The sequence below is a fragment of the Rissa tridactyla genome, chromosome 1 (assembly GCF_028500815.1).
Source record: "Rissa tridactyla isolate bRisTri1 chromosome 1, bRisTri1.patW.cur.20221130, whole genome shotgun sequence".
Classification (NCBI taxonomy): Eukaryota; Metazoa; Chordata; class Aves; order Charadriiformes; family Laridae; genus Rissa; species Rissa tridactyla.
Window position 1 is genome coordinate 110,548,922 of NC_071466.1, and position 27,040 is coordinate 110,575,961.

A 27,040-nucleotide genomic window follows, 5' to 3' on the forward strand; every position below is an offset into this window, starting at 1 on the left:
ACAATGTAAGAAAACAATACAAGAGAGAAAAGAAGGGCCACCTGATTTTTCTTCACCCTTATTTCAAACTCAGCATTGCCTTTCACTTTCTCTTACTTTTTCTTGTTTATTTGTTTACACAGATGAACAAATTTGTAATCTGCTATTTGTTCTTAAGTTATCCGTTTCATTCTGTAAGAACATTAAACAAGCTGAAATAGCAGCTGATTATTACTTCCACTGTTCATTTAAAAATAATTTTCTGGGAAAATACGGTATACCCCTTGACTGCTTAGTTCTCCACAAAACTTATTGGAGCTTTTTCATTTCTTCCACTGAGGTGATACTGTTAAAACTAGATGTCAAGACTTAGAGCCGGTGAGCATGTCATGCTGATAATGTGAGAAGATGTCCATATCAGAGAGTCTCAGGGTCATAGAGTGAGCAGGTGTCATGGTTTAACCCCAGCAGACAGCTCAGCCCCAGCCAGCCGCTCACCCACCCTCCCCCAGTGGGATGGGGGAGAGAACTGAAAGGGTAAAGCTGCAAAAACTCGTGAGCTGAACTAAAGGCAGTTTAGTAGGTAAAGTAAAAGCTGCATGTAGAAGCAAAGCAAAATAAGGAATTCACTCACGCTTTCCCATGGGCAGGCAGGTGTTCAGCCATCTCCAGGAAAGCAGGGCTCCGTCACAGGTAACAGTTACTTGGGAAGACAAATGCCTTAACTCCCAATGCCCTCCCTTTCTTCTTCCCTCAGCTTTTATTGCTGAGCATGATGTCATGTGGTATGGAATATCCCTTTGGCCAGTTGAGGTCAGCTCTCCCAGCTGTGTTCCCTCCCAGGTTCTTCTGCACCCCCAGCCTACTTGCTGATGGGGTGGTGTGAGGAGCAAAGATCTTGACTCTGTGTAGGTGCTGCTCAGCGATAACTGAAACAGTAATCAACAGTATTTTCATCACAAATCCAAAACATAGCCCCATACACAAGCTACTATGAAGCAAATTAACTCTATCCCAGCCAAAACCAGCACACCGAGCAATTGGTCTCCAAAAGCTGTTAACCCAACTGCAAAGACACTTAAAATAAAATGAGAGAATCCAGTGTGGACTTTGAATGTTCCCTTAAGAAAAATACCTTTATGGACACTAATTGTACGGAAAGAAATGTCTCTCTGTCAATTAACATGTTTCATTAGCTAGAAATAGATGCAAAATTATTATTAAAATATAAATATATATACATTTAAGAGTCATGGTTCCAGACATATATTTTAAAAAAGCCTTTGGACAACAACAACAACTGCAACAACAGCTTTCTAATAATTCATTAAACAGAACTAGAGGATTAGCTGGCTGTTAAAGAAACTCCCTTTGTGCGTAACATGCTACAGTAAGGCATGAGTCCTGTCCATCATGAAGAAAATGTTTTAAAAAAATCATTATACCTAGGAAGTGAATATAAAATGTTGGAATTCTTTCTTTAATATCAAATGATAATTATTTCTCTTACTGAAATTGATCTTCATGATCTGGCTCATAGTCTGGAGGAATAAGCAGTTCCTCAGGACACAAAAGCTAGTGAATTTTTAATATTTTATTGTATTGTATACAATTATTAGTTTGTTAGAGCTCTTTCGCATTGCTAAAGCCATATGCAGCTTGCAACCATTCATTTCATTTTTTTCTGCTACATCAGCAGCTGAAGGAACATAAATTAACTCTACAGCAACACTTTTTGCTGTCCCATTTCCAGATTTAGAAAAATATGACATAAATTCAATGCTTGATCCTGAGACAGTCTAGGTCCTTCAACCCTTAATTTTTAAAGAATCAGAAAACCAATGAAAGCTAGTATCTCACAGCACATTGTCAGCATGCTCAGCTCAACCCAAGCACTGTTGATCAGTTCCTGTTATTGGATATTGATTCTCCTGCAAAAGTGACTAATTCCCTTCAAAAATCTGGGTAATTCAATGTGCTCACCTCACAGCGCACACGTGTTTCCCATTAAAAACTGTCAGGAAGCAAGCACACGTATTTAAGGAATGAATTGTGTTTCTTTGTGCATGTTTGTTCCATAAAATAATTTTTTTCCGTCCCATGAAATAGAACAACCTTATGTCCACTGCAGACAATGGAAAAAAGCCATTGACTTCAACATGCTTTACATCAGGCCCTCTGTACTTACTTCTAGCTGTTCCAGGCACAGACGCTTAATGTGGGATTAGTCACTTGAAATCATTCAGGGCTTTTATAACACTTCATTATGTATGATACAACTTCTTTCACAATAAATTCTTTCAAATACAGCTTTTGTTCAGAAAAACAAGCTCATGATTAATTCACTATGTGTATTTAAGAACTGCACCCTTCTCTAGAGAAGGTTAAAGGTGAATTTGCTGCAACTAATACCTGCAATTTAATCCCTAAATTAATTTCACGTAAGAATATCAGTGGCTTATTTGGGGAAAAATACCCATTATGAAAGAGGTTCAAGAGCTTAAATCCATATGGTACACTATTAACACTACTATTACCTTGAATTTGTGAGAATATAACAAAAAGGAATTAGATTTCATAAAACCAGGAGGAATCACAGAATCACAGAATGGTTCGGGTTGGAAGGGACATTAAAGATTATCTAGTCCCAACCCCCCTGCCATAGGCAGGGACACCTCCCACTAGACCAGGCTGCTCAAAGCCCCATCCAGCCTGGCCTTGAACACCTCCAGGGACGGTGCATCCACAGCTTCCCTGGGCAACCTGTTCCAGTGCCTCACAACCTGCTCCAGTGCCTCACAATGCTATTACCTCAAGAAAAACAGCAGAATTCCCCAAGTCGATCGCTCTCTCATTGTTTCCTTATATGTCTGGATCTACAATAGATGCTTCTTCAGCCCACTTTTGATGGATTTCCTTGTAAAATTGTGAAGAAATAACATTCAACCTATCCAATTTAAAATTAACGTACTATCCAGATTTCAAGGTAGAGAGGAACTTTAATCTTGTCTGTCCCTCTCTAAACACAGAATTTGTCCAAACTTAATTGCTCTTGCTGTCTCTTTCTGTTTCTAATCCAGGTTTCATCAGATTGAACTTTCTCTTATCACTCAATTGTAATTTTTATTTAAATTTCTCAAGCTTTTGGCTTGAGACCCTGAAGCTGTTGCACTGTTTCTCTTCCTCATCCCTCTAGCTCTGCATCCATAGTTTTGCTACATGGTAACTACCAGAACTGCAGTTAATTATCTGGTTTCAAAACTCTTTTGGGGTGTTTGTGGCTAGTTCAGATATACACAGATCTCAAGGGCAGAAAGGATCACAGCAAACATCCATCACAGCCTATCACAGTCCACAGGACTGCTCTTCATCAGGTCCTGCCTTAAATGGAATGGTTATGCTTGCATTAGCCCAGGGCTTTTTAGGAAAAGCAAACAAACAGCTATATCAGTACAAAAGTTACCCCTATTAGGGAACCCAAACCAACCTTCATTATATGGTTCCGTGGTTCTGGTTTTTAAAAATGCTTAACTTTCAGGATGATTTTTTTTTGTTGTTTTCAGATATCATATTTCCATTCTCCAAAAGCTCATTATAAATAATATTATTAAAACAATTATAACAGGGTTTAAAAAAGGGACTCTATTTTCTGTTAAGCAAGTGAGTCCCTCAGACAAGAAGATAACTAGTTAAATGCCATTGATGAAAGATTTCATTTGTGATAAGTTCAATTCCCTGTCATATACCTGGGGGGATTCCAAAGTGATTAACTCCTTTTCAAGATTGCGCTTCCTCCCCGGGCTATTCCCACTCTGTTTTCTCTTGTGCAATGCATTCACTCAAGTTCCACTCACTTCTGGCACGGAGGCAGCAGTCATTATTATTGAGAAAGTATCACCCTTCTGAAAGCAATTCCTTCCGTGATTATTCCTGTAGAAAGCAGAGTTATGGCCTTGTTTTAAACAGCGATCAAGACAAGCTGTGGCAGATTTCTAGAGAAAGTCCCAATACCCAGGTCCCTCATGTTGTGTCCTGTCCCACTGGCCCTTGGCTTGTGAAAGAACAGACCTCCTGACTTCTGGGGCAGGTGTCCTTCCCTCTTGTCCATACTTCCTCCAGTATATCCAGAATAAGAGGTCCAAAACTTAAGGATCTTCTCATAATGTATCAAACTGTAATCTAACTTTTCTATCTCAAGATTTTTATAACTTTATTTTGGACAGTTGACAATTCTCTCAAATATACTACGGCAAAAAGTGAGGAAATTACATTATCTCGTCTTACAGGACATAGCAAGAATAAACCCTTTAGGCAAAAGAATGCAGATCATCATAGAAACTAGCTAACATGAACACATAAATGGAAAGCTCAAAATAAAGCTGCATCTATCACACCTAAAAAAGTACTTGACAATGTACTCATCTCAGAGACAAGAAAGAAAAATGAAAAAGTATTGCAGGATGACTAGAATGAGTTGCAAGTTTGAAGTAAACTGGGATTTTGATTCTTTAATTATTTAAGCAAAAGATTTCAAAGAGTTAAGATTCATTTTCTTCCTGTCTTAAAATAAATGCAGGTGGGTTTTATTAGTTGATTTAAATAGAGTACAGTCTAAAATTGCTAAAAAAGAAAAGTGACAAGTGATGTTCTTGAACATCTGTTCATGCATATGTAATAAAAAGCTTTATTCTTTTAAAAATACCAAGGATTCCTTCATCCACCCTTTTCCCACATCTGACTCTCAACTGTATTCTCTGTTCAGAAGAGCTGATGGAACTAGGATAAGCAATAGCTTCATATTCTCCATAGCTTGTTAACTCCTTCACTCAAGATACAGGAATAGTTTATGATGTGTCTGATGTGTCATTAGAACTGTAACGGTTAATTACTAGATACTGCAGAGAGGCAAAACCTGGAGGCAACCTCTACATCTCTTTGCAACACAGGAATGCAGGTTCATCTGTCGATGAAATGGGGGTGAAGATGATGAATGGCATAAAATTACTATTGTGTACTAAGACAAACCTGAATGCTCAATATCTGGCATTTAACAAGAATTTTTTAAAATGCTATCCAGCATTTATTTTGCTTGGCTGGTGTGTTCCTCCTTTATAAATTCTATGTATTAACCCCTGCCCTCCTGGCAGGGACTTGAGCGACTTGAGCCAGCAGTTAATGGTTTTGTTGCTGGGAAAAAAAAAAAAAATTGTGTGTCCTTGACATGTCACTGGTATAAATAAATATTTTCAGAGAAGGATGTGAGCCTAGATGCTATAATTTTTACTTGACTGGGTTGAGAGTATCTGACAGCTAGATACAGTCTGATTTATAAGACTGAGTAAGGAAGCATGACAGACATATGTATTTATTAAAGATATATTTACAAAATGTCCCAGTTTAATTTGACAACTGTGCCAGCCAAGGCCTCAGGAAGTCCAAGGATATTACTCTGTACATGCCATCATGACACTACAGTTTCAGTAGAAGTTAAAAATCATAAATAAATAGTTTTAGTGTCTTAAATTTATAAATTGTACATCCATGAATGTTATAACACTAGTGTATCTTTTAATAAAATGAATTACAGAAGTTGAATTATTCCACATACTTAGTGGATGCAGAAAAAATGTATATGTGTAATACATATACAGTACCATACAGTATTATTATTATATTCAAATATATATCGGGAACAATACTTTCATGGCAACATCCTAACATAGCAATATTTTTGTCATTTATTAAATTGGCTGCTAGCTTGTACAAATTCAAGATGAGGAAGACATGCACAAGATTCTTTTTTTTTTTTTTTCCCCTAGAAAGTTATGAGAAAAATACAGACATACTTCTACCACAGAAACATTACTGTCTTACTTTTGGAACTCGGCTTTCTCACCGTAGTCACTCCAACTCAACTCATATTTATCTATCATTCAACATTTCAGAGAACCAGATAAGTTGTACATTACATTTGTCTGGCTCCCTAAAAATTACTTCTTTTAAAGACAAGTTTTTGGTGTTTCTTATTGATACAACCAATTTTCTAGGAGAGAAAATAAAAGTAGTAGATTAACTACTTTTCTTCTTATGCTCATCGATTTGGTATTGATCTCTGCTTCCAGCATTTTGATACCTTGAAATAAGTGAAATCGTACGCCTAATATTCCTACCTGCAGTGCTGGAGCTACAAGGATATCCACATGCCTTCACTTTTAGGAGTATAGCCACAATGGCAACCAGAGAGCAACTGACAAGCATTGTAGTTTAGATGAATGTAGAACCAAACATATGTGTAAATCATATGCATTATATAATACCCATCACGGGACTCAACTGTGGCAAACCATGAGAGTGAAACTTCTCCTCATTTTAAAGAATGAGACAAATCTTTATGAGATGAAACTTCATCAGGAAAGATGGTGACATTTTTGCATTCTTAATAAATTGTTACTGAGCCTTCAGGCTCTATTTCAAATGTAAAATTTTGTGGGGGGAGGTGAAAGAAGCCTCAGGATTTAGGTTTTAAATTCTTTAGTGACAACGCTGAAGAAAAAAAAAAATTATTCCACAGAATTTTAATGTCCTCTCTCCCCTGTCTTTTCTGTTGAAATTCAAAGTATCAACCAACTCTTTTAGAACCTGAGTGTGCTGGTACTTGCAGGCATCACATTTCTAGTGCAAATCAGTACTGCAGCAAGGCCAGTTTAATCACGATGCAGATAAATACGATAGATCTATACAGACGGTATTACATGTACCCAGAAATCTCAGCAAACTTAGGCTAGGCCAGACATTTGCACTGTTAAACAAATTTTATGCTCTCTTGCTAAAGAAGGTGATCGAACCAATACTGAACAAACAACCCAAGGTTACAAATCAAAGAGGTATCCTTTTGAGAAAACTTTTCCAATCAGAATAAGTGGAAAACTTTCTCTCCTATATCTGACATAACACTGCAAAGGAGGCAAGAAACTACGGGAAATAGGCAGGACAGTTGGCAATATAAAAATCAAAACAATCAAAAACCCTTACTATTTTATATAATGAAACTGCTGGACAATTCAAAGTAGCTGAATATAAACCGATCTTAATAAGTATTTTAAACACATAAACTATATTATCTCCCAAAACAAAGTAATAGTTTTGTCTTACTTTTCTGCAGTCCAACCTTTCTTTACCTGCTTAAGTTTCTCACTTAGAGGCATGGTTACAACTCTTGTCCTACCATGGGAAAATCCTTCACACTTTTGCTTCTTATCTTACTGTCAGCCAAATACCAACTCTAAGATCAAAGCAGTGTTGTGCATCAACAGACCATACATTAGTTACTTTGATAAACAAGGAGGAAAAGCAGTGCCCAAGAAACATCAAACAAAGAAAAAAGGGCAAGAAGTAAAGAAATGCAAAGGCAACATTTTTTTCTAAAATAAATTTCTTTATTTTTCCCACAGGCAGCATTAATTTGTGGACTGGAGCTGTTAGAATTCATCCCTAATAAGTAGGACCACTCATCCACAGCAAGCTTTCACTGAATTTCAAGTCCTTTAAAAAATATAAGAATCTTTATATGCTGTTGCTATATACTTTGGGTCGGGTGTGTTTACAATGTATCAGGATCACTCAGATGCATGCTAACGTGCTAATAAAGATGCTAGATGTAGTTAAAGGCACAGATTTGCCACAGGTAAAATTTGGCACTCCGTTTGTGTGACGTGAGAGCAAAGAGTAAAAACCTTCTGTTAAGTTTACAGCCAGGTACAAGACAAAAGTAGATTTTCAAAGAGGTAATTACCACTCAAAAATTATTTCAGAAAGAGAAAGGAAAAAGTTTTATCCACTGAAAAGACTTTCTAGTGCATGGTTTATTATTTGAGACGCTTACTTCTTTATTGTAGCAATGTACCAATGATAATTTTAGATGCTTTAAGATCTTTGATATCAGCAGATGACAGTAAAGTTCATAACTATGAAAAAAAAACCCAGCAAGAATAAAATAAACTTTGCTGCTCTTAAAAAGAGAATTAAATTAATCTTTAGTCTGGAGAGCTAGATCCAGGCCCAGACAGCATTTCAACAGTTCTCCTCAGCTTTAAATCCCCAAAATCTTTAATAGGAGCTATTGTGATTTGTTACAAAGATACAGGCTTCAACATGTAGTTAAGTCTTCTGTTAAGCAACCACCTTCGTCACTGAGCTTCCCCACTTTTCATCTTATTGCTGTTTATGTTTTTAGATATTAGGTGAAAAGTCCCTATGTTTAACTCGGCTAAAAACTGCTAGAAAAATCTGATCCCAGATCCAATCCATATGTAGTGTTCTTGGACCTCACATCCTCTTGTTTTCTTAAATTTGGATGAAAAACATAAAAATTAAGCTTTAAATGGAAATACATTTGCAAACTCGAGTAGAAAGCTGCTTGTGCCATTCTGTAATCACTCCTCAGTCTGTATGTTATTACTGCTATTGAAATAGATGGCAAGAATACAACACCAAGGCTCTGCACATGATTAACTTTTTATTCTTCCTGTAACTTGCTATAAACCTCAAATGAACTTGCAGGTTGGCAATAGCATGTTAAGAACTAGATGCCAAACTGTATGAGGCATTTTTTCCAAACAGCATCACCTTCTTTGGATGTGATTCCCTTTCTCTCTCCCCTTCTCTTTTCTCCCTCTGTCCCCCAATAGCTGTTATAGCTAGTCAGATGGTTCATTTGTGTTTGTGACTTAAATCCTTCAAAAGGTCTCAATCCTAGACATAAAATGCTCCATGAAGAGATTTTTCCTCCTTTCAGCTCCAGCCTTGCTCTTTCTGCTGAGAAATGCTGCAGAAAAGACACCAATTATTCCAATTGGCCTGTCAGCAAGGACCCAGACTGGGCTCACCCACCCATTTTCCATAGGTTCCAGAAGAATAATCTTGTCACAGAGTAACTACGCACCTTCAGCCACTGCTTTCTGTGCCATATTAGCCAGTAACACTGAAGATTCAATGCCCAAAGAATCAGCCTGGTTTGCTGCCCGGTGCTGCAGTCAGCTCTTTAGCTCTCAGGGTCGTGAGCCATATGTGTCAGCCAGAACAGCAACCCTCCTCAGATTTAGTGAGCGTACTCAATGGAATGTCCAAAGGTTCTTGCTAAAGGCCACATTTTACAGAAGCACCAAAAGACAAAATACCCGCAAACGGTTCTGCCTGGTACAGGGCTCAGAGATGAAAGCCTGACAAGTTTTTCCACAAAGAGACAGCTTTCAGACAATAAGGCAAGAGATGCCTAAGGACTAAGCTCCTTCAGGCAGCAGCCAACCCAGGTACAGGTCAGATGAAGAGTGGGAGCTCAACTTTGCTGAAATCCCATGAGTCTACTGCCAACGTTGTCCCTGACTATATCATTTGGGGATCAGATCTGATCGCTGAGTAATGAAAACAAGCTGGTGCCCTTGGGGTTTGTTTTTCAGGGCTTTTTTATTTCTTAGGAGGAAGGAACATGGTTTGGCCGAATCATCTCCTTGTTAACATGCTTTCATTTGTTGAACTCATTCCCATTACACCCAGCAGGTGAAAAATGAACGCACTTGCACAGCAGCGGGAGGTGAAATCTTGATAGCATACTGAAACAGCTAGACATTTCAATTCTTTTCTGATAAATTTGTTCCTTTGAAAATGTGGAACATACTTCAAAAATATCAATGTGATGCCTCAGTGAACATCCCTTTATTGAAAACCAGGGTAACGATACAATTCTGGTCACAAACAAATGGGCTGACAAAGTCCAGATACAGACAGTCAAGGTCCTGTTCTGCCTTCACATTCGCAAGACTGATTACAGCGGAAGTAGCCCCCCATGCACCTCGGGGAATAATTGGCCTTTAATTTATAAAACCTTTAGGTCCATTCTGTACTGATGATAAAAGCTTTCCTGTTTTTCTGCTACTGACACTATTTGCTATCGGTATAGCTCTTGTGAACATTATGGCATTTTATTCAGAAAGGGGGATAGCTCTATCTGCGTTACTAGAAATGGGGAGAAAAAAAGAGAAATACTGAAAAATAAACTGACTTGCTTAAAGCTATTGGCAGTTGCAAAGAATACTAACTCTCAGACATCCATTCCGCTGTCCTCTAGCTATTCAAGCTACCCTAAGGTTGCTAGATACGTTGGAAATTGTACACTGATAATACAGAAAGAAAGGAAAAAAATCACTGTGAAAGAAAAGTGAAGTCAGAGAAAGTGTTGGAATAGAAGGATTGAAAGACACACCTGGAGACATGGGAAAAGGGGAGTCTGAGGAGCAACACAAAAATGAAGAGAAGGTATCAGAAAGGAAGAAAAGAAACACCAACAGACAGCACCATCGAGTAACAAAGCAGGAATTTTTCTTTGCAAAACCAAGTACATGTAAATTGAGAGAAGACACCTATCAGAATTTAGGTGAGGTGTGACTGTTAGCTTAGATTTTCAGGTACTAAACATAGAAAAATGATTCCGGTTATGTAATTGTTATACCTTCATTTGGCATCCTGGAGTCAAAATTTGCTCTGAAAGGCCTTGCCTTTACAGTTTTCTGTTTTCATTTTGCTTGTGGTTCTTTATTTTGGGGTTTTGCATGTGCAAATGGCATAACCAACTACTAAATCCAAGCCACAACTTCATTTCCTAGTTTCCCTGGAGTCCAAAAACTAGGACCAGAGCATTTCGTTCTGAGAGGCTGTTCCATAACCCCAGATTATAAGGCTGGCCAATACTTTTAATACCTCCTAAGACACCCCCACCCCCACCCCCACCCCATTGTCTGACCATGACCAAAGGCCTTGGACGGCATTTCTGACGGCTGGTGTTGAGTTTAGCATCCTGCAGAGCTTGTGAGACGTCTATTAGCATCCCACTCTTGCCACCACAGTGGTGCCGAGGGGCTGCGGCAGCCCACCACCCAGGCCAGGCTCCTGTGGAGCGGTGGCCATGCCCTCTCTCTGCTGACCTTCAGGGGCAGCTGCAGTGCACGACCCCCCGTGAGCAGAAGTCCTACTACTGTGACTGTGGGAGATGAGGGTGATTTTTCTCCCAAGTTTTTCAGCTCCTGTTCGAATCAGCAAGTCTTGTGTGAGCGGAGCTCCTTCCAATGCACCTAAGCACTCTGAAAAACAGAAGACAGATGATTGGGTAAAACATCATATTAATAATGTCATTTACGGGCTTTTAAGGTTACAAAGACTTCAGCCATACAGAGTGTTTATTATGGTGCTGTTCCCCATTAGTTTACATATACAAACTGGTAGAAAAATAAAGTATATTACATTGGAATGAGTAATTATAGGTACATATAACACATTGCATCTCAAGAAAAAGAGCATTGGCATTCCTGTTGGAATGGATCCCTTCCAAGTTTCAGAATATAGAATAATTATGAATATTATATGCATATATGTGATGTGTAAAACACTGCATGGTGAAGAAACAACAGGAACTCTACAGTTAGAGTTTAATTCTGTTTTATGCTATAAGTAAGGAGTCTACATCTGCACAGGTCACCGTGGAAAGAATAACAAACCTCAAAGGGCAGCAAACAGCAAAAAAATTAAAAGCTTTATCCTTGATACTTATGAAAATATTACTGTTCATAAAATAAGAGGAGGATGGATTCAAAAATGTGTATAAAGTAAGTAGCCATTTAAAAAGTGTGATGGAAAAGAATTTATTCCGTATTTCGTCCTAACTTTCAGTACTATTTCACATTGTAAAGATCTATTAGGCTGCTTTGATGACCACCTATGTAAGAACTCAGCTTCAAATGATGCCTGAATTTTAGACATGCACTGTGAGAGGGAAAGATTATGACACAGTAATAGTCATCAATATTTTAATTTATTTTGAACTATTACAGACACCTGCAATGATGAAAACAGGCTTATATCACATTTGCAAATATGAACCAAATTGTTTGACTTGAGGAAGTGGATTATGGTTGCCATTGACTTCTAATTCTGCAAACAAAAAACCAGAAAGGATAGATTTTGAGTTTAAGTACCTCCAAAAAAAACCAAAATAAAAAGAGCCAGTTGTAATACTTGTGCTTACAGGTGTAAGTGGTAGTGGTATTTTGTTCTCCTGCTGCTACCTGTTAAAAAGTAACACAGGTTTGTCTTTTAGCATGAAAACACTTCAGAAGTATCCTTACGAAAATTAGTTGTAAATTAATAAATAAAAAGGAAAAAGGTAAATTGAAAGAAAAGGGATACCCGCTAAAGCTGGGCTGCTCTATAGTTTCATGGCAGAGTTCTCCAGCTATTAGCTGCTCTATCACGAAATATGTTCCTGTTGCAACCACAAAATTTAACACATTAATAAAAACAACTAATCAATACAGCAGTACAAGCAGTTGGCTATCTGTAAAGTTCAACATTTAATCATAATTAAGTCAGGAAAAGCTGACAAATACAAGTGTAAGAAATCACACAAAGACAATGCAGGAAGTAACCAAACACCCTTAAATCATCAATTTCATCAAGTCTGGCACTGGCTTCAGTTACCTCTGTTTAAGTTCACTTGGAATAACAATTAATTCCCAATGCATACCTTTTCCAATTATCAAATTAAGATCTGAGGTAAATCAATGAATGCAACAATAGTTTAATGATATTAAACCACGTGAAACACAAAATGAGGAAGTGTGTGTGTGCAGATAACCGCTTGGGTGTCACACGTTAAATAAATGAACAAAATAGAAACAGTAGTGCACTTTCTTTCCCATGAAATATTATGTTGCTATCAGAGCAGCCACTGCTAGTTGGTAGATGGGTATAAGGAAAACAAAGAATTTACAGCCTTGGATATAATTCCTTTTCCTAGGGCACCAGGTGCTTTAAATGCCACCAGAAGGATGCTCTAGGCAGTGCCATGCTGTCCAACATGGCTTGGCATAGATTAGCTCAAAGCCTTTGTGTCTTTGCAGACTTTGATTAAGGGCCAGTGTTAGAACTCCTATGGGTTTTTACTTGATCCAGTGCAGCATAGGGATTTTTTTTTTTAATCACAGCTGCCAAAAATATGCCAGCTAAGATAATTACATTTCAATTTAAATGGAAAAAAAATGGTAATTTAATGGAAAATTTTAAACCAGGATGTAGGGCAGGATATGTACTTCCAATCCTATCCCACAACAATACTTTTTGTCTGTTGCAGATGATTTAGGGGCCCAGTTCCCTGGTTTTGGCTCTCAGTGAGACCAGAGAGTTTTAGGACTCTCCACAGTTTTGCCGGATTGTGTCTTCAATCTATTTTAAGTCTTCAAACCTCACCCCGATTTAGCTTCATCCATCTAGTGTTTGCTGTTTCATTAACTACCTGTCTTGATGAGTTGCCACACATGTAAGAAATAAATTCTTCCTAAAGATATTTGCTCCCTTTTGGGAGGACAAGTAGAACAACCCAAGATATTCTGTCTGCCACTTCTCTGTTGTTTTCATTATTTGTTTCGGGGCTGACACAGAAGCCTGGCAGTCGCAACATACTGTAAGGGGAATCATTTTCCTTTGTTTAGAGCGCAGTGTGTACCGTCATTTACATAATAAAATCCTCACACAAATAACAGATGGTGAAGAGGCACTCATGTTGCCACATGTTGGAAGCATGATACAGTTCCTTGATGAACTCGTTTCTCTTACTTCTGCCTACAGATGTCTACCAGCTATTAAACCTTGGGGGTTAGTCAGCTGGTGAAAGGTTTAAAGACAGGCAAAAATCTGTCTACAGAATTTGCCTGCGTCCAGGAGGAGAGGATGTTATACCCTGACAGAAATGCACAATCCCTTGAAAATGCTTTCCACTACCCTGAAAAGTAAATAATAATCTTTATATACAGCACTCATTGGGCCGATGTTGTTCACTATAGAAGACAGAAAATGCCATTATTTCACTGAGTCTGAGCAATTTTCTCTCTTTTTTGGAATCCTTTTCCAAGCAGAAGTGGGGACAGAGCACGCTATGCTAATGCTGTATATTAGCAATATCAGTTCTTGGATGCATTACCATAAATTCTATGTGCAAATTAAGTGCCGGAAAACAAACGTCTGTCACATGGAATAACAGCCGTACAGCCTGTGTACAGTGCAATGAAATAAGATCACACTACACTCCCTAATTAGAGTTAATGGTTCTGCTTCTGATCCCATTTACACTGATTTTACAATCATTTAATCGGTGCTACCACCTCCATTGGATTCTTTTTTCTTTAAAAAGTATCAGTCCACATGACACAGGCAGTATTTAACTGAGGGGTCACTTAGTTAACTCTAAATGTTGTCCCTTAGATGCAAGTTTATATATTGCTTACAGAGCTGGACTGCTGCAGTTTCAGTGCAGGGGCTGGGACATGAGAGACAGGCAAGGCTATGGGTCTGGTTTATTACTTCTGTTTTACCTGAAATGTGGCATTTTGTACAGCTGTGTGGACAGAGCAAACACTTAAAATTAGTTAGGTCCCTTAGCATCTACAGGAAAAGAAAGAAGTAATTTGATATGATGTTGGCTACATCACAACTTTGCTCTTATCATGTTAACACACTTTGGTCTGTGCACATTAGCATATTGATATTTATGAATGCTGAGTAGACCTACATCCAGCTCGTTTATCTTCCTGTGTGCTAGAAATTTGTCCCATGGACTCCAGAAATCTGTTTCCCCGTTCAACAATATACGCTTCTTCATATTTACGAACACTACTGATTGAGACGGTAGCTCCCATTTTATGAACACCAACACAGAGTTCAAAATAGTGAATATTCCTCCCTCTGGCTATGCCAATGAGCAGGCAGGGCAAGAGAGGTGGCTTATCGTTGTGGGACTGCTTATGAGCTTTTCCATGTCAAGAAAGCCCTGAGCTCATGCTGTAGTGCCAGCAGCGGGAGTCTCCTGTGCCCAGGTTGAGTGGGAGCACCTGAAGGCTCCTTGTGAAGGCACTTTGTGAAGGCCTGCTCCATGTGGGAAGGGTGGCCCAGGGACAGGCAGGGGACCAGCCCCGGTTGCAGGTACGGTGGTATTCACCAAGCACCTCAGCACATCAGAGGGCTACATGCCTCGTAGCACTAAATCACCAACGCTGAAGCTGCTGAGGTTGGTTCAAAGCAGAGGTGACATACAGGAAACCTTTCTAGGCAAGAAACTCTGCTGCTGCAACCTCCTGCTCCCATCCCACCCTTTGTATTTGTCACTACTCCTCAAAAATGACTAGACTGTAAATTTCCGTCTGTTTAATGTCTGCCCCACTAAAACCATAAAATGTCTATCTAATAGAGCTGTTAATTGGGTGTCAGTTGCTTCAGGTAGATACACATGTACACAAGATCTCCGTTCTCTAAAAAAAAATTTAAAAAGTCGCAGACCACACTGAGCCCAAAACCTTAAGTTCTGCATGAAAAAGAAGAGTACACTATGATGGTTTTGAGCTCACATCCAGACTGTAAACCTCATGTGAATATTTTCCTAATGTTTGTTTATCTCTGATTAACTTGTCTGGGATTTGTGGTGTTTTGGTTGTTGGGTTTTGGGGATTCGGTTTTGGGGTTGTGCTACATGTCCATAAGGAAAAAATATTATGAATTGCCAGATTTTTAGCTAGCACAGTTTAACACAGAATTGCAGGTATGATTATCCCATAGCATGGAGCCCTGATGATCTGCAGTCTTTAGAATCCAGGAAGTACATGGTTATTTTTAATGTCAGTAGCTGACATGTTGGCTGAAGCTATCCATCACTGTGTTCTGAAATTCGCCTCCTCAAATATTTGTCCTAGTACCTAAAGATCACTTAGGAGAAGGTGCGTGTATTCATCCCTTACCACTACATCACTCTCTACAGTCATCTCTGAAGTGAGACACTTCTGCCTCAGGGTTTGCCTCAACATATTGCTGGATGCAAACTTCCCCCTTCTTCCAGAAACTCCCACATTAAAAGTTACTTTTCAGATATCTTGGAACAACACATCAGACTGCGGTGTTTCAAAACCATCATACCCCATAGGAATATCTTGCATATGATTAATGCACTAGCATTGACCAGTTGATTTGAAATCATCTGTTTCTCATGTCATAATATAAAAGCAAATAGAGCATATCCAGAGCCACACACTTACTAGGTTACATAAAGATACAATCAACAAAAGCAAAATAATTTTCCTTCATATATTTTACATCAAGGTCAAAACCAAAAAATCTCTCTCTCTCTAGAGATGCTTTACCTGACACTGATTATGTCACCAGGAACTTGCTATTCCTTATCTAGTTTTCAGGTTATATTCACAGAAGGGAATATTATATTTCACTCAGGGAATCCCACTGAATTTTCTTCAGCTAGGAAGACAGCGTCCCTTTCTTACCTTTCTCTGACTTCTTTCCTTCACGATTCTGCATATCAAATAAATCCAGAAACCTGAAGATTGAGAAGGGCTGAAAAATTTCATCCTTAGGGAACTTGAAATAGGATTTTGATTGTCCAACTGACAATAAAAATACATTAGTTTCATTTCTGATTGTTCTGCATTAATTAGAGCTCCATAGATAAAGCTATCTGTCATGTCATTTAATTGTGACAAGTACAGTTCTTAAGCACAATAAGCTTGTAAGATTACTAATGTTCATCAAACAAACAATACTGGGACTAGAGCATAGAGCAGAGTAAGGCACTGCATAATATGGATCTGATTCTCAAGCTACAACTAACATACATGTTAAAATTAAAACCCTACCACAGCTCTAGCCAAATAAAAATAATATGCTTGAGTCATTTATTTAAAAAGTGACCAAGATTTCTAGTTGACTGAATTGGATTTCTACAGTTACAGATTTCATAAATATCAGTAATTTGTTCAGAAGTAAATCTCAAGAAATTTGCTTTAATATTATGCACAGAACTTAGAACTGAACCATCACAATCACAATGTGAATAGCTGAGAACCATATTTAAGTACCTTGTCTTAACATTGTCTCAATATTGACATAAAACATTGACTGAGAAATCAAATGTCTATGCACCTTCCGTAAATAAGATATATCTCTCTTTTGCACTAGAGCTAAGATACACAAAAGAATTATGAGTACAAACAGAGAACAAGCATACTGTGCTATCCTGATGTTCACTCAGGGTTTAAACGCAACTTTGAGGTTTTTAACAAAATAATTGGCAGGAAAAAAAGGTGTTTAAAGCAATGGTAATGAGTCAACTCTAGACAAAAAGGGTCAGTTATTTAGATAAACACATCAACCTGAAAAGGAGCTGGTTCAAGCAGTTGAAAAATTTACCCTTATTCTCATTTTTATTATCCAGAAACACAGTTAATAATACCTTTTTCATTATATCTTGTATTTCTAGTTCTAGACATCCAGAAAGAATGAAAATTAAAAAAAAATGACCCAACTTTCTCTTAAAAGATTATGTGAATTTATAGAAATTAGCATGCCTGATAGGCCAGTTTACAGGTGGTACTAAAGGCTTCTTCCACTAGCAGAAGGCACTGTATTGTCCTGCACCGCATGACCATGGCTGCATCTGTCATGTTAACTCTTTGCTGCTGAAAAACCAATTACATTGTAAGCTATGTTTCTATCAGCCCCTTTATTATCTTTTATTCTTCTTTTGAGATGTTTTCTCTCTTACTGTTGCATTTTGGGTTTTTCTCCCTTTTTCCCCATTCTTTTTCAGCTCCACAAGTCTGTATTACTACTGAAATTTATTTTTTTTTTCATAGATGCCCTAAATTCTTATTGTCTCTTTTTAAGAGCCCTAACTAATACTGTCTCAAACAGATAAATAAAAGCTTCTCATCATTCTCAGTTTTAATGGTTTTCCTATCATTGCCTTGAATTCAAATTCAGATTTGTTTTTCTTCTAGTGGTAGATACTCACTGTCAAGGACTCCTGAGCTTCATGAGGTCTCTGACAACACAGAATGACCAAACTCCAATATTTTGTTATAATCCTTTCCTAATTTCTCTTAAGTTGTTTCTTTTTTTCTTGCATCCCGCAACCACATGGATCTCTTCTTACAAGCAATTATTTCTCCTAAACTTGATTCTTAATACTTCTAGTTCTAGATAAGAATTTTCCTTGCCTATAAACCTGTACTGCTATGCTATGTGATACAGAATAAAACAATTTTAAATGTTAGCTTATTGGAAACACAGCCGCACTGATGTGTCTATTGGAATTTCCTTTCTTTTAACACTGACATATCTTTCCTACTTGTGCATAGGGTTTAAAAACCTTCAGTGGCAGTAAAACATAAATCACGTACAAGAATATGATGCTGGTTGCCTTTTCAGTTCACTTTTTATTCTCCCATTCTTGTTGTCCAGACAGGTCAGAAATAGCTGCAGACAATCCCCTTATACCCTTTTGAAAGCTCTTATTCTGGAATAGCTGCAGCACCTCTCTAAGAGCTGGGAATAGTCTCAGTTCAGAATAAATCATGGTGATTTCCATGTTTATGTCTAATACTTGTAAGCTAATGGAATTTTTTTTTTTTGGGGGGGGTGGGGGTGTCTGACAGTATTTGGAAATACTAAAGGGGAAAAAAAAATCTCACTAGTATTTGACATATAAACACCTCATTTATCTACTGGAAGTTTGGGCTCGTTGATTTCTACTGCTGCTCTTTTTGTACTATCTAATGAGCAGCTCACCATCTTTTCCCTCCAGTTATAGAAGACTCCAGAGAGATATTCGCTAAAGACACAGGGGAAACAGGACAACGGGAGGGAAGTGCAAGCACTCTAAAAACCATGAAAAGATGTTCCAAACATAGTCTCTTTTTGTTTTGCTTGACTATTATCCATATGGACTGTGTCTGTGTCCTGGTTTGAGGTAAAACAGAACCAATTTTACATTCAGTAATTTTACTTCTCAGCTAGGCCTCTTCTAACTCTCTGAAAGTAACAGCATATTGTGCAGAAAACTGTTCGTTCTCAGAGTGATAAGACCAATGTTTATAGTTAGTGCCAAGGAATGGTACGCAGAGAGGCTCCTGCTTATGCTTACTGCTATAACAACCAAGGTCAGCTAATTTCGTTATTTGCCCCCTCGGAGGGTTGGAAACGGAAAAGCGTAGAGGGGTCCCACCTGCAGGGAGGTGCGGACAGCACAGGTGACCCAAAATTGACCAGCAGGGGCATTCCATCCCATCAGCCCCATGTTCAGTAAAAAAGCTGAGGGATCAAAGGACCAGCGTTCTTTTTCTTCAATAGCCGATGTCCGAGGAGGACCCTGTCTGTTCATCTGCCTTTGATCCCGATCTGTGAGTTCCCGACTCCAGCTCTGGAATCCAGTTCCCACCCACCACTGAGTCCAGTCTGGGACTTCCACAGAGCCTGCTGGTGACGTCATCCTGGGAGCTTGATACGGTTTTGTATATATTGTATCTGTTTCATTATTTTCCCTTTATTTTATTATTAATATTTCATTAAAGTGGTTTAGTTCCTTCTAAACTTGTAAATCTCTTTATTCCTTCTCCTTGCTGTGTGTAAGAGGCGGGGGGAGAGCATCTGTTGCTGGTCAGTGGACAATTTGGCCAAAACCACAACAGATTTATTGGTGCCCAATGTGGGGCACTATCAGCCCCACGTTGTAACGGCAATATCCTAACAGAGTTAAGTGGTCTTCATACTAACAAAACAGAATGCCTGTCATGGGACCTAAAGACCTCATAAAATTAGAAGATAGGCTAACTTTTCTCTTTTTCAGTCCTAACACATTTTGGATAGGTCACACATTCAACTCAGACATCCAGAAACCAGGGTCAAAACCTCAAGACCATCATGTCTACTTCATTGCCCACTTTTTCTTCTAAATATTTTTTACATCTTTTTTGTCTCCAATTGCTGAGCAATTATTCTCCTCTGTCAAGTAATTTGCAATTCCCTAAGTCCACACAGTCCGTTTTCTATATCATATCTTTAATTATAGAAGATATATAGAAGATGATGGGGTTCTTGTCCTTTCCCCCATCCCCTTGAAGGATGTGTTCATAAAACACAAAACCGAGCTGAATAACAGGAAGTAATCTATTCACAGAGAGCTAAAAAACAACAAAAAATTACATTCCAGAATATGTATTTACAATTTAACATTGGCATTTTCAACTTAACTAATTCTCTTCATTTACCTGTTTCGTATATCTCATCTTCAATGAGACAGCAGAATATGACTATGACTATTTTCCTTGCTATTTAAAATTACCCTAACATAATCTCCTGACTGAATATGAAGTTATTATTCTTGCCTTTTTAAATCCTTAGAAATACTAAGAGCCACCAATTCCTACCAACCTGATAAAAATTCAGGATGACCAGACTGTCAGTGAAACAGGTCATTCAACTTTCATTACTCATACCAATAAAACCTGATCATTACTTTCCTCCAATCCTAACACTCAGTTTCCATTTTCATGATTGAAAATGAAGGAATTTTATTTTTTTATAGCACGAGTTTTGCAATATTGAATCAGTTAATATGTGATGATACATTATTATTGAATATTAGCATATCATTACTGGTAGACCACAAATACTTTCCAAGCGATTTTGAAAACATAGGTCTCTGCATTCACAAACTGCATACATTCCCAGATGCACACATTCCCTCCTTTCAATCAGCAAGATGCACTATCCAATGTGCAAATCATTAAAAGCTGTACTAAAAGAACAGACAAGAGGCATCACAGGCAGTAGATAGTTATGGCACATATGAGACTTGTCAAAGTAACCGTATCCAACTTTTTGAGATACACTTATCCACCAAAATCACCTGTGGAAGGGAAAAAACAAGAGCTAAAGATTCTCAGTTTGATGTCTGCATCCTTATGCACCTAAACCTTTAAAACGTGCTTCAGACATTTCCTTATCCGGTAGGCACATAAAGTCCTTTCATAATTAAGCTTCCATCAACAGAGCTGATGCATTCAGGTCTCCTTTGTAATGTGCACACAGAGGTACCTAACTCCTGATGCTCAACAGGCATACTTCAACAACTTTCACCAATGCTCTTAATCTTTCCTTTTCAGCTCTGTCTAAAACACAGAAATACGTGAAGCAAAAGCAGAAAGGAAGTCTATGCTTTCTTACTGCTGAAGGCATTCTCCCAGGAGACCAGGATCTAGTCCTATTTTAGTGAATGCATGCAAAGCAGCAGCTTCAAAATGGGAAATCAAATAGTTACTGCTGGCAGACACCTTCACACTCTCACAGGCACAGGAGATAAAAATGGATCCAGGGAAGAAAGTGATTAAGTCTGGTTCCTTCACTCTCTAGCTGTTGGCTAGGCTATAAATTGAATCTAAATTATAAGTCAGGAAAAGACTACTCATATCTTCGCTCCCTCCACAGACGATTACAAAAGACTGGCTGAAGTAAGTAAATGAAGACAATGGCTGCTGAATGGATGCATCTCACAGTAAGATGAGATAAGTAACACTTAGCAGACTCCTGGCATTGTCACTCCAAATCTAAACTGTTGACTAGAGGATCTTTATGGCTCTGTTCCTCTGTGAATTTTGGCAAGCTGTTTAGAAATCTTATTGTAGAGTAGAGAATTAAACCTTGACATGCAACATTCTGGCCTTGCCAGTTAACTATGCCTGTCTGCATATTAAACAGTCACGTGCTACTGAAACAAAAGTCACTCTTACCTCCTGCTCCCAGCAGATAGCAAACACCAACTCAGTATGGTAAAAATGATAAGGCTAGTGCCTAAGCTTGGCTTAGAGCTCGCACGCAGGTCTACGACAGCACTTAATCAGAGTAAACCTATGTAAACTGCATTAGCTTCAGTGACAGTAAGCTCAGCATGTCCTGACCCTTGACTGGCTTGTGCTGAACGAGGTACGAGGATGCTCACAGTCCAGGTTCCCCAGGACTGCAGGTGGTTCTGCAACAATTTAACTACATGGAGAACCAATGATTTCCAGTTAAAAAATACCTCCACCTTGTCCTTTGAAAGAAGCAAAATGCATACACATTATTAAAACTTACAAATTTTTTAATTAGGTCTTCATACACTCCTTACTTAGGTGCCTGCTTTTCAGATATTTACAGATGTTGCACTAATGCCTCACCTGACCTGTAAAAATAAACTTAACATCAAAGAGGGACATCCATGTCCCACTCCCCCAGTCCTGAGAAAAGACTAAAGAGTTTGCATAAGTGGTTTCAAAGGAAAAGTCCAAAGGTGTGCAAGTGATGATCTGGGCTTCCAGCACTGGGCTTCCAGTAATTGAACTGCTATAGGAGTTTGGTGCTTGGGCAGCCTGCAACCACCCTGGGGCACGTTCAGACTCCGTCAACACCACCCTCATGCATCCATCCTCCTCCTCCTCACTTATCCTCTGCGGCGATATGTTGGGACAATACAAGCAGACATTTAGCCATGCTAACTCTTTGCCTTCCACATCCCTGGAAGTTTTCAAGACCAGGCTGGATGGGGCTTTGAGCAGCCTGGTCTAGTGGGAGGTGTCCCTGCCCATGGCAGGGGGTTGGAACTAGGTGATCTTAAAGGTCCCTTCCAACCTGAACCATTCTATGATTCTATGATTCCCTTCCACCAGTTGAATTCCCAGGTCTAAACGTCCAGCACTCACGCTTTGGACTAGTCTTACTGTCAATATGCCAAAAATATTAAAACAGGTATTGAGTTGTTTATATAGCTAAAAAATACTAATCAGATAATACCAGCTCAGTCCAATTATAACCCTAACCCTTTTCTATAGTTACATGATGGGAGAAAGCAAAACACTTGTGCATTGTCTCTCCAGGAGGCTTCTAACCGTTGAAGAAAATGTAGGTAAGAAAACGCATTTACAAAAAAACTAACAGAGCTTTTCCCCACTGTGCTCTGGAGTGATATGACCTATCAAATAAGGCACCGGTCTAGGACATACAAGATTTGGTTCAATTTCCAGGTGTGTTAGGGCTCTAATGCACAACCTTGAAAAAAAGCCTGTGCATTGGCTTTCTCCACCTTGAAAGGGATTTTGGTTGTTCTCTAGTTTATCCTGTAAAGCACTAAGTTCTACAGACACAAGAGGTAGTTGCTATTATGTTTCACAACTTTATCTCGACTATCTGAAAATGTATTCTTCCATGCCAGTGGCAGTGCTATTTCGTTGTTTATCATGTACTTTTCCATCATCCAACAACAGATGTACTTTCTGGATAGTCTTCAAGATTGTTTTACAGAACATTTGAGGCTATTTTGTTTTAATTTTATTTCTTTTGTTGCTTATTTTCTTTAAGCAATTTATCCTCAGGGATTTGGCTAAGCTATGACCATTAAAAAAATTATACAGCAATATGTAGTTTCTGTTTTCCATTTAAGCTAACTTTTGCACAAATAAATCTCAAAGGATTGAATATACCTTCTCCACTTTTCTGATCCTCTCCCCATGAATGCTGCTTTCTGTCTGGACAACGTCCTTTCCCTTTGTAGAACAATTATTAAAGCCAAATGTTGCTTGAAATATGGATTATATTTGCCTTGCTCCTAGAACTAAGAGCAAACTGATTTCCTTACCTTCCTGTTTGTCCAAATTCTGTCATCAGGTTTACATAAACAAGTCAGGCAGTCATTCTTGAGACCAAGGAGATGATGACAGGAAGAAAGCAGACCAGCATGAAAGTTGCAGAAAATATGACCTATTCCAAAAAAACAGTGAATTTCTCTAGTCTCCATTCCAGAGATGCCCAGACTGCTAAAATAAACTTAATCTATCAAAAGCATGTTAAATCCGGGTCATGACCCTGTTTTCTGCTCCCACCCCCCATCCTTTACTGATATTAAAGTGACAGCATTTCAGAAATTACATATTTTTACATTTTAAATTTGACTCAGACTTCAGAAGGCTATGGAAAAGTTGAACCAATCACAACTTGCAAAGAAAAAGTCTATGATCAGCTGCAGCAAAAGGAAACAAAAGGATTGCAAAATTGCTTCAATATAGTGTCATAAAGTCACTACAGCAGAGACTTTCAAAACTGTGCTGGAGTTGCAACTGTGTAGATCCCATTACATTTTATAGGGGCTGTATATGTATGTTGCCTAAGTTGTTCTGAAAATCCTCAGCCTGCTTGCCTAATGCCAATAACATAACACTTTGAATTTATTGCTTTATTTAGACTCCCTCTGCCCACTAAAGAATTCTGAAATTCTAAAAGTCTGGAGTAGCTTTAAATACCAATCTTTATAGAGAAATAAAATCCTATTTCAGAAACAATTCCTTATTTTCCTTGAGTATTAAGCATAGACCCAGATGGAGGGTTAAGATCTGATGTACTTTGACATATTGGGTCTACAAGCAGTTTTTATTCAGGTGAAAGAAGGATAAGAGTCAACCTGGGAATATTTAAGTAAGCCCAAGAAGCAATACTAACAGGGAAACTGAGAAATCTGAGCTGTTCCTATTCATCGCAATTATTTCTGACACACAGACGCAACCTAAAAAACTTTGAGAAGCTCTAAAGATATAATTATCTACAATTCTTCCTTCATAAATCTGGCATTTTACAGAATGTGGATGCGTTGAGAAAAAACCATTACATTCCTTCAACTCGTCCAGTTTTATGTGTACAAATGGAGGTCAATTTCTCCTCTCTCTGAACCTCAGTCCTGGTACTGAATTAACAATTATTTCAGCTAAATTGCATTTCTAGGAGTAACTTTCAGGTAACAGATACTCTCTCCTTTACTTTTATTATTCCACCTGAGGGTTTAAATAGCCACAAAAGGTAGCCAAAATAAATAAAAAAAAAAAGAAGTCAACCTTCCCAGTACTTCCCAGTACAAGAACTTTTATAAGTATTTCACGAATTGGCCCTGCACAAACAAAATTCCCATGACCCATCATCATGGGATCATCACTTTGCCGCACTGATAAAAAACACCTGCGACCCTCAATACAAGGAGCAAAACACACCACACCCAATACAAACGACAAGACACACCACCTAATAAAAAAACCTAGTTAGATCTTGGCTGAACATTGCTCACATAGGTGAGGATACAAACAGGCCCCATAATGCATTATTATGCCATTCTTCACAAAGACCCCAGTTTACTTAAACAGATATATCTTTTGGAAGACTTGTGTATTTTAACCACAACTACAGCAATTATTTATTAGTAGGCATACCTCATACAATAAGAAGTAAAAACTTTAACGCTGAGCGGGATACACAATAATTTAACTTTTACAATGCTGGTGGGTTCTAATCCTGGTTTTCAAAAGAATGCATATTTTCTAGAGGAAATCACAGAATCACAGAAACTTCAGAGTTGGAAGGGACCTCTAGAGATCATCTAGTCCAACTCCCCTGCTAAAGCAGGATTGCCTAGAGCACGTTACTCGGGACTGCATCCAGGAGGGTCTTGAAAGCCTCCAGAGAAGGGAACTCCACAACCTCCTTGGGCAGCCTGTTCCAGTGCTCTGTCACCCTCACTGTAAAGAAGTTTTTCCGTGTATTTGAACGGAACTTCTTATGTTCTAACTTGTGCCCGTTGCCCCTCGTCCTGTCGCTGGGAACCAATGAAAAGAGTCTGGCACCATCCTCCTTCAACCCACCCTTTCAATACTTGTATGCCATAATAAGGTCTCCCCTCAGCCTTCTCTTCTCCAGGCTAAAGAGTCCCAGCTCTTTCAGCCTTTCCTCATAAGGGAGATGCTCCAGTCCCTCAATCATCTTGGTTGCCCTACGCTGGACCCGCTCCAGTAGTTCCCTGTCCCTGTTGAACTGGGGACCCCAAAACTGGATTCCAGCTGTGGTCTCACCAGTGCAGAGTAGAGGGCGAGAATGACCTCCTTCGACCTACTGGCCACACTCTTCCCTATGCAGCCCAGGATTCCATTGGCCTTTTTGGCAACAAGGGCGCATTGTTGGCTCATGGATAATTTACTGTCTGTGTGTTTACTGATAATTTTTCAGGACTTACGCACTGGTATAAACCCTCCTTGCTATCTTGCAAAAGGACAGAATTAGGACAAGACTTATAAATTAAAAAATTATTTCACTCTTATGATTTAAGAAACTACTGGTACTACCAATGATGCAGGAGAGCGGATTTTCATTGTAATCTCAAAGACATAATTAGAGTGCATCAACATTTTCCAGACTAAAACCCCCGCAGAACATAGCAGGAAAGAGTACACATGCATGTTGTTTTCCGATCAGTTGAATTAATGACTAATACATACAAAGAGCTCTTAAATCTTCACATCAAGATCAAGCTCCTATAACTACGAAAGCAGAGAGTGTGGGTACAAGACTTCTGTCATTCAAAACATTCAAAAGGGAGTTCATGAGGAAAAATATAAATCGGAGTCACTTCAGCGGTGGCTCCCTGCCACTGTTTGTAACAAACCCTCTAATACATTCACGCTTTTCTTCACCTTCAGGACTACACAAGCTTTTCCCATGGAACCACATCTACACAGGTAAGAATTTAAAGCTTCAGTTATTGCATGCCCTGATCCACATTTCCATCTGCTGGTTCCCAACATCCAAAGTGAGTCCTGGGAAAGAGCTGGCCAGAACATGAGCTAATAAGCCTGTTAAGTTTATTGCCTGGGATCCACCACTGAAACCATCTGTCAGAAGCAAAGAAGAAATAGAAACCTGTGAGAACGCAGTGAAAGGGTGGCAAAAGCCTAGGGCTGGGTGAATGAAGTGAGGAACCTACATTAGGGGAAGAACCATACACTAGGAGAAGGATTTGGCACCTTGAAATAAAAATCCCTCAAAAAATAAAGAGAGACTATGTATTAATGTCTTCTAATTAATTCTAATAGGCTCTGCCTCACCTCATTTTTTCCTGTGTAAGGAAAAAATGTCCTTTTCCTCGTCGGCCATCTTCTTCTGCCTCTCTTCCCTTTTCAGAAGTTTTCACCTCCCATTTTCCTTCCCTAGCTTTTGTCAGCCTTTTATCTTCCTTCCCTCTCCCAAGTCTTTTATTCACTTTCATTCTCCTCTTTTGCCTTTCAAATTTGCTTTTGGCTAATACGTTCTCAACAATATTTGAATAAATACAAGCTGA

General features: G+C 38.7%; 1 long non-coding RNA gene across 1 annotated transcript; it reads right to left on the bottom strand.

Annotated features, from left to right (window-relative positions):
* Positions 1-641: 641 nt before the first annotated feature.
* LOC128904470 (uncharacterized) lies at positions 642-11,087 on the bottom strand. Its single transcript, XR_008464505.1, has 3 exons — positions 10,956-11,087; positions 3,726-3,909; positions 642-908 (listed from the first exon to the last, which is right to left on the bottom strand). It is a non-coding gene; the product is annotated as an uncharacterized LOC128904470 (long non-coding RNA).
* Between the last annotated feature and the right edge of the window lie 15,953 nt (positions 11,088-27,040).